Source organism: Sinohyriopsis cumingii, chromosome 1 (genome assembly GCF_028554795.1).
Source record: "Sinohyriopsis cumingii isolate HCF-2022 chromosome 1, ASM2855479v2, whole genome shotgun sequence".
NCBI lineage: Eukaryota > Metazoa > Mollusca > Bivalvia > Unionida > Unionidae > Sinohyriopsis > Sinohyriopsis cumingii.
In genome coordinates this window covers 122,598,115-122,607,177 of record NC_142961.1, presented here as the reverse complement: position 1 = coordinate 122,607,177, position 9,063 = coordinate 122,598,115, and positions in this window count along the sequence as shown.

The window sequence follows — 9,063 nt, the reverse complement described above, 5'->3', positions numbered from 1 at the left end:
TATATATATATATATATATATATATATATATATATATATATATATATATATATAAAGGGGAAATTTTTATGTTCCCCATACATAGGCAGCCAAGGGTCGGGGAACCATCCCGTAGACTACCTTTCAATTCCTTTTTCCTTCTATGTTTTACCTTCTACATAAATGCTTCAAAGAGTTACATCTGCAGGGAAAAGCACAAGAAGAAAAGAAGATAGCCTGAAGAAAGAAAACAGATTTATAAAATGCAAGAAAGACGACGAGAAAAAGAAGACTAGATCAGAAAAGATTAAGTAACAGGACTATTGGAAGAGTAAAAGTATATAGTAGGTATACATATGCATCTTATAAAACTGGTTTAAGATGATATGTATCAAACAAATCAAGAGATAATTGAAGATTTTGGATGCATTAACTGATTTTCATTAAAATATCTACAACATTTCAAACAGCAGAAAGAAACTAACTCGTCTATACTATTAAAGTAATAATGTTTACCATTCAGTTCCAAAACATTTCAGTTTATTGTTTCTTTTGGTCTATTATATCTAACAGATGTAGGTTTTTTTAAATTAAAAAAAAACAAATTCAACAAAGGTAAGGATGGAGGTTTTATTTCATGGTGCATATTATATATGTATCTTTCAGATATCAGCAATATAAATTGGTTATATTGCCTGATCTAACCTACCGACAATTATTCCTGTAAGTAAAAAGGCATGCAGGAGATTAGTGTTGTTTCTAATCCACTGGGTTAAATCATTCACAAATTGTTTTACAACTTCACAGTCTCAAAAGCTTTGAGCTCATGTTTCATGTGAATCCATACAAAAGGACAGTTATTATTATTTTCTATTCCAATTGTTTCTAGAAAAATCGTTGTTGCAAGAACTATGTGAAGTAATTTATACTGTAAATAAAATTGATTAGAATCTTTTGTAATTTTGCAGTTTAAAGCAAAATGTCTCGTCCAATCCAATTGGTTTGGTAGATTAAATTGCGTTTTCTATTTAATTAGTGCTTTAGTTTGTAATATTTCTGTGTGTTTCAGCAAGGTACTATACGTTGTATGTACCATTTCTTAGTTTCAAGGACAAGGTAGGTCATTCTTGACATCCAGGTCTTTCCAAAGTTTCTGTTTGGGATTCGATAGATAATCTAATCATATATACTTTCACGCAACTAAGGGCTCCTGCAACTCGTAGAACGTTAGTGCCAACATTATATTTCGTTTGCTTTTTGCATTAAAAGGAATTTTCCATTACTCTGGACTATGTTCTTTATAAATAGTATTCATTTTCAAGACATTTATAGCTTAAAACATAAAGACCCTCCGACCATAATAGTTTCATTATAATTAGGGCTTCATTAAGAAAATCTGAAAAAGTCTTCCGAATAAACATTTTAGAGTATGTTATAAGAAAACGAGATATCCTTCCAAACTATATTATCGACATCTTCTATGCTTCTGTCTATATAACTTATACCAATGGGTTTTTTTTTAAATTCCTTAAAAAATGTTAAACAGTTAAACAAGAGTTTCCTCCATTTTGTACTTCTATTGAATATTCTTCTGGCTAAGGATATTCTGAGAGAACAAATGAAAATTATTTAAGCCAATCATTGAAAATCCCCCTTCTTCATAACTTTTATTTATCACTTTTCTTTCTATCTTATTAACTGACCCCATCTTTGAGTACTTGTAGATTAAGCTATTTATTTGTTTAAAGAACCAATCGTAGAGGATTTGGTAAACAAATTAGTATGTGATTTCATTTTGATAAAGCAAGTGATTTCTTGACAATAATTTTCCAATTGGAGGTAATAATTCTCTTTGACCACTGAGGCGATAGTAATTCACTATCATAATACAGATTTATCTTTAGAGAAGCTAATGCATAATACTGTGAAAGTATCATGTCTCCAGCTTAGAGTATACTCCATACCCTCACGGCTGTTGCTGTTTTGCATGCTTCCTATACATATTAATCTTGTTTTCGCAATGTTTACATTAAGGCCGGAGGTCATTACATATCATTTTCATCTGTGCATTATATTTTTATGAGCTTTTAATCGAAGAACAATGTTTTCTCGTCTGCATACTGAGATATTAGAAAATCACTTCCATCAATATAAATACTTCGATATCTTTATTCTTCTTAATCATTATTGACAGTATCTCTGCACAGGGTAAAAACAAATAAGGTTAAAGGAGAACACGTTGTCTGCAATAAATAAATAAATATATATATGAGATCAACATTTTTTTAGGCATATGGACTATCCCTATACTACTTTGTGTCTTCAAGTATTTACTATTCTTTGATAATGATAGCGTTGTAACTTATTATGATACCTTGCATATATTTGCTGAGATATTTCCAGTTCTCGATGCTGCAAACATATTTTGTCATGTTCTCAACCTTTTCAATCAATCTAACTCTACACCTAATAGTATGACCCTTAAGTTTATCTTGAGTCAATTCTTGCAATTCACTTTGTTTATCATCTATCAAATGGGTATTAATTATTTCATTATCATTTGATAAATTATTAATCTCTTTAAGTCAGTCTTTCTCTCTAGTCTCTCTTTGTCATTCCTTAATAGAAGAATAAGATATTATTTTGCTCTAATCTCCATTACAAGAAATTCAAAAAATAATTGGTCATTTATCTTAAAGTATATGTCATCATTTGGAATATCACTGATAGCTTTTTGGACATATATATTAGACAAATATTGTAAGGTAACGTTTGTAATTATTCTGTTATATTTTCAATTATGTCTTGTCTTTATTTAGTGAGTTATTGAATTCCAAAACGATTTTCCCTTCTTGAAGTTCCCTATTTTATACAGTATTGTTTAAAAGAGAATATACCCTGGTACAGCATACGCAGCTTCGATATCAAGTTCTCTGAAATCAGGGGAAAAAAGTCAAGACTTTTGTTTCTACCCCCCAGGTGTATGATTTCTTTTCTCCATGAGTTTCTCTCCAGATGTCAATGTAATTCATTTGTAATCTCTATCAGTTTCTCTCTTGATCGAGGGTTTTTCAATCTGACATAATTATATGTATATTATTGATTCATAAGTTAATTAAAATCGCCTCCTATAATGATCAAGTTAACACGACAGTAGTTAACTCAGTATTAACTGTTGATAAAAAATTAGGACAGTCCATGTTTGGACCCTAAATATTTAAGGATATTGTGTTCTTATTTGCTATTTGCATAAAATGTTTTACCTTCCTCTCATTAAAAGAGAGGCTATTAGTTAGAAATTTAAATATTTATAATATAATTATATTTCTACATACGCTACGACAATTACGTAAAATTATTTAGCGACAAAGAAAGCAAAACAGTAGATTATTCATATCGCATAGCAAGAATACTTAAATACAATCACAATAAAAGAAAAACGCTGTCATAAACACTCTGCAGCAAGGATAGCAAGCAAATACTATTACAAATCACATTGCATGCAAACAATATCCAATATTAAGTTAATAATAATTAAAAGAATAAAAACAGGGTTGCAAGTAATGCAAAAAGGTATTTAAAGCAAAATATCGCAGGTGAAGGTTCTATCAGTCACATGGCGAACGCATGACAATATGGTGACACGGCAATGCAAGCAAAGAATAAATAGCAGATGTATGGCCTTAAGACAAATACCAGGGCCAAAATTTAATGCTAGATACATTTTCATAGTCACTGCAATGTTAAATTTTAGAAACTTGTCATAATCAGTTTACGATCTTTTATATTTATATTTATTAAGCAAAATTATGTTTCTTTTTCACTGTAAAGAACTTTGATACGTGGTAAATTTGATTGACTTTGTTACTTGAGCAAAACAAGTGAAAAGAAAGCAATTTATTTTAACCATTTTTTTTTAATTTTCAGTAAAGTGTGGCACCTTATACAGAAGAAAATAAAGCAAAAAAGCAAATTTTATTGTTAATCAATGCAAGGGATTAAAATGTTTCGCAACATAATTTTAAAATTTTCTCCACTTTCCTAAAGAGAAAAATGGAACATTAGGTGTGAATATAATATATTTATATTTGACTGTTTATTCATTTCCTAAAATGAATCACATAAAATGTTCGCAACATAATTTCAATATTTTCTCCACTTTCCTAAAGAGAAAAAATGAAACATTAGGTGTGAATGTAATATATTTATATTTGACTGTTTATTCATTTCCTAAAATGAATCATATAAATATGTTATTCATGGTAACTAATTTGTTAATTTCTATATCTTCATCTGTCATGATTGCAGTCGATGCATTGGATCTATGGAAAAACCTAATAGCTTGATTGAAAACATTTCATAGAATATATCTTCCAGTTTGTCTCAGAATATTTTAAGAATAAAAACAAAACTCCAGAAATAAAATTGATCCAAAGTTGTATTTTTTCTCTTGTGTAAGACTGAAAATGACTGAATGCAATCTCTTTTAAAGAGAATAAAATGAAAATCATGCATACAGAAAGACATACATACCCATTTACATTACTACTTATTTAAAATCTTATTTCCAAGTCAAAACTATATACAAATCTATTTTGAAAATGTCCCATGCCAGACACTAATTGATATTAGAGGTTTTTAATATCCAGTAACATGCAGAGCAAACGATACAGGAAATAATTACCAATATCAAGACGTATATCAAGCCAAAAAAAATATATGAGAAGTGAAATAAGATATTAAAAAATTGTCTACGAAAACGCAAACAAAATGCATGGGGATATTATATGCAGAGACCTATCCCATAATTAGATTGTTGTACCAAGTGGCTTTCAAAGTTTATGGAAACTGTCATTCTGTACAAGCTTATATATTTGAAATGATATGAAGCATTGGCAAAATGCAAGTGAGGTATTAGTTCTGGTGCCTGATAGAGTCATTATGTACATTTGTCTTGAGTTTACTTTTGCCAAAATCCAACGTGTGCAATTTTCCCTTGAGAAAAAATACGCTTTAGGAATATAAACCATCCTTAATAGACGCAAACATGAAGCTCTATACGATGAAATGATCATGGTTGGGTATTTGTGGATGTGTAAATTTTACCTAATCACTCACAAAGTAAATGAAGCTCAACGGACTTTATGCTAATGTTGTGAGTGATTAGGTAAAATTTACACATCGGTAAATACCCAGCCATGATTATTTAATCCTATAATTCCAATTTACTTCCTTTCTGTCATCATATCAGCAGATTTCAGCAAAAAAGCATTCACGTTTAGGCAGCTAGAAGTTTTCTGTCATTAGTTTCTTAACTGCGACAGAATACATAGCCACATCTTTGTTGGTCAAGAGTCGTAAATTCTTTATATAGCAATACAGCATGCGTAGAGTGTCAAATCTGGTGATGCCGGTAATCTAAGAAGCTTGACATGATCATTATTTTAACTTTAAAAATATTGGCTGAAACTACTGTTATCCTTTTTAATAATACGTTTGCGTATGACACATGTTGTGATAGCATTCGTTGTTCTTGCTTTCTACGTACTTCGTTCTTTCAAAAACATACTCGTGTCCATTTTTTGCGAGATCCCTTGCTCAACATTTGAACCTAACTTTTAATAATAACTGGTGAAACAAAATGCAATAATTTTAAAAAATTAGCCTATATATCTTTTTCGGCAAAATGGGTTAGTGATGGAGTTCAGGAATGTCTGCAATTCTATTGTTTAAACTTTTAATGGGCTATTTGAATCAGGGGATTGCAAATTGTGGTCGGAAATCACGGAGGTGGTTAGCTTGTTATTATTTTAGTGTATCACGTTGGTACAGATAAAGCTTAACATGAAATTAACTGGAAACCGGGAACCAAAAGTAGTCCGCAAAATGTACTAATGTATTACAAAAATCCTGATCAGAATCACGTGACCGTTTATATCCAGTCAGATCGCAGAAATTTTAGTCGATTCATAACAATTAGACTTATTACAAGATAAAGTGTACAGGTAAAGATGTTACATGTGAAATTGTACGAAATACAATATCGGGATAAACAAATATAAAAACCTTAAAATATATGGTTACAATTTCTTATATGAGGCACATTCTCTCAAAAGTTCAAGAATTTCTCGTTTGGTAAATCATCATAAAGATTTTTCTTTGAATCGATTGATCAGACCGGGCCTTCCTGACCATTCATCTACCTAAAATACAAAAAACTTTGCTAATGTACAGCTTCATCCAAAGGTCACTTGGTCAACATATTTTGTCAACATTTTTGAGCTTCACGGGACCTTGTCACGAAACGGTTTTGAGGATAGTACGCCACAAACATTAATTACCGCAGTTACTGTGCTTTTCTTAGTACCGGATCAATATTTCCAAATATAATTGGATCATACCTTGTTGCAGAGGCTAAACATGTTTAATTTGTAAAATACATACACGGCAGAATGTACTTTGAGAAGATGCAACCTTTTTAATCAATAAATAAATTAATTTACAAACATGCAGCAAGTTGAATTCTCGAAGTATTCTCATTCATCGTGGAGTGTCTATGACAGAACCAAGGAACCGCAGTGACTCATTTGACACGCGATCAGAAAGGTGCGAGTTAGAATCTCTGCTTGGCAATGCACTTTACTCATATTGCCTTGGCATAATATAGAGTTCATGGCATGCCTTAAGACACCAAACAAATCAAACCTAGCAGGAAAATCACCGACAAGTTGAGGCTAGTGCAGCTAAGCAATGGCCAAAACATATAAATGATTTTTTTTAATAAACTGAATCTTAATAAAAATTTTAATAAACTGAATGTGGAATAACATTACACACTTAATAGAATACCGATAATGCTTTAAATAATTATGTTAAATATGAAAATAAAACACTGCATTCATTCCTGTTATAATGCTGACTATTTTAACATGTAATTGCGATATGTTAACACGAAAAAAAATGAAGTTAAAACAATATAGAGTTTGTGTGCATTCATTTAACATTTTCGACGATCGGATAATGTCGACAAAATGACATTTGTCGTTGTCGACCATTCAGCCATGTAGCTGAATATCGGTGTCGATGAAGTTTATTTTGGTTATGTGTCAGTAAGTCTTTATTTTAATGATTACCTGACGTAACTAGTGTAACCATTAATGAGACTGGTTGTACATTATCGGAAGTCGTGTATGGATAAGTCATTATATGTGGACAAATATTTAACACACTAAGGCAAACAAATATATTTGATCTTCTTCCTTCTATTGATTGTGGGATTTCATAAGATTCATTAAACAGCTAACTGTTATTGTCTTTCCACCACACAACAGTTACTGTCCATCCAGCCTTGTCTATCTAAGATTGTATAACTGGTTGCAAATTAAATGTTAAGAAAATAAAATAATTTTATTAATATTTTGCTAATTCGAATTAAATGTTGACATATCTCTTTCATATTTTAGCTTCCCGATTTGCAGACAATAACAAATTGGTAATATTTATCGTCATGTTTGCTAGCTTTTTTGGTGGGTTTTTGTTAAGAATTGACAGTTTTAAGGTGCTCATTGCATTAAAAAGGCAAAGAGAAAAATTGTTTGGAACATGATTTATATACAGCAGGGGAGCACAACCTTTTTCGGTCAAGGGCCAGATTGCATTTTTCAAGACCACTCGAGGGCCGCAAACACTAACTGTATTAATATAATTACTGTTCACGGGCCAGATTTATGTGTTGTTTTGATTTGCCCTGAGGGCCGGACAGAACACGTTCGCAGGCCGGATCCTTGGGCCGGGGGCTGTGCACTCCTGATATAAAGTGTACGACTATTTACTATGAGAACAAGCAACGCCTGACGCAACATCATAACTCTGGCAGGAATTGACAGTCGTTCCCATTGAGCAAAAAACGCTATTATATGGTTGAAATTGAACTAGTGACTAACTCCAGATATCTAAACGGACAATTTAACTGTCATTCATGCGAATTCATAGGAGCGACAATGATAGTGTCAAAATCAAAATTAAATCTTTTCAATTTAATCATTCACGATGAAAAGGACAAGGTACACCGTGTCATTTTCACGATCGGCAATCGGTTGTAGGCTTTCTGATCAGATGGACTTTTGTGCTTCATCGACATGGATTTTGTTTTAAATGAGAACATGTGTGCATTTTTACAATCGTGCACTCGTCAGCAATCACAGTATATTTTCCAGAAATCAACTGGCGGTGCAGAACTAGTAACTTACTGTCATGTACTGTATATAAGATAAGATAGGTGGCGCTATACAAAAATACCGTAAACTTCGAATACCACGATACCAATGAAACGTATTTTAAGTAACGAGTGTAAGCGCTTCATCATATCGTTTCTATGTCATAAGTAAATATAGTTTGCTGTTCATTTTTGTTGGTCTTCAAAATTTGTTCAACTTTGCGTGTCATCTTATTTGTTGTATGAAAATAACTATTCTTCGTTAAACATGCCATATATATCCTGTCACACTGAGGTATTCCAGATTGTAAACTCGCATATCAACCAAAGTTACTTGCATCAATTTAAATATTTAAATATTTCTTCAGTCAAATTAGGGCGATAACCGTTTCCAAATACTGATCAATGTTTAGACATTCTGACAGAATATTGATTTGCAAGCAAATCTGTTTTTCAGAGTGTATTGTATATTTAGCATTATGCATATTTGTATATTTATCCACATGAATAAGTAGTGTATACGTTATTTTTCAACGATCTTTCTGAAATAACGAAAATGGTTATTTTTTCATTCCCCAAACATCCTTTAAGAAATGACGAAAACTTTCGCTTTCCACAAGATAACGAAACTATTTTTTCCTTACTGTCGGTAATATGCCACCATAGGCGACATTTTCAGAGATATAATCGAATTATGTTTTTTCATATTTACAATAGATGTGTAGGTAATTTGCCCTCTTATCATAATAATTGTAAATGACGTCTTCCTGAAGAGATGGCAATATGATATCGTGTGCAAACATTGAGGAAAATTTCCAATTTTCATCCACTGCCTATTTATTACTTTTTAAACGATATAATCGTATTTG